The sequence below is a fragment of the Penaeus monodon genome, chromosome 32, assembly GCF_015228065.2.
Source record: "Penaeus monodon isolate SGIC_2016 chromosome 32, NSTDA_Pmon_1, whole genome shotgun sequence".
NCBI lineage: Eukaryota > Metazoa > Arthropoda > Malacostraca > Decapoda > Penaeidae > Penaeus > Penaeus monodon.
Genome location: NC_051417.1, coordinates 9,724,914 through 9,725,155, shown reverse-complemented (window position 1 = coordinate 9,725,155; position 242 = coordinate 9,724,914). Strand labels below are relative to the sequence as shown.

Here is a 242-nt window from a genome sequence, read left to right as displayed (position 1 = left end):
GCTTTAATTATCTTTGATTATTGCAGTCATTTTTTATAAATAATCTTGCTATTTCTGTACCCATTACTACTAATAATAATGATGACATACTCAGGCAAACACATACCATACTAAAACAGATATCATATATATTCAGCAGCACCGCTGATGTACTGCAGTTTGAATATCATTAATTAAACCAAAGTAAGTGACATTTAGAGTACTATCTCCATTCTACCAAATATCGCCTTATAAAGATATAT

General features: G+C 29.3%; 1 protein-coding gene across 3 annotated transcripts in view; it reads left to right on the top strand.

Moving 5' to 3' along the window:
- Positions 1-242, top strand: part of LOC119593492 (locomotion-related protein Hikaru genki-like) — a 249,107-nt gene that overhangs the window by 242,231 nt on the left and 6,634 nt on the right. The gene's annotated exons all lie outside the window — the stretch shown is intronic.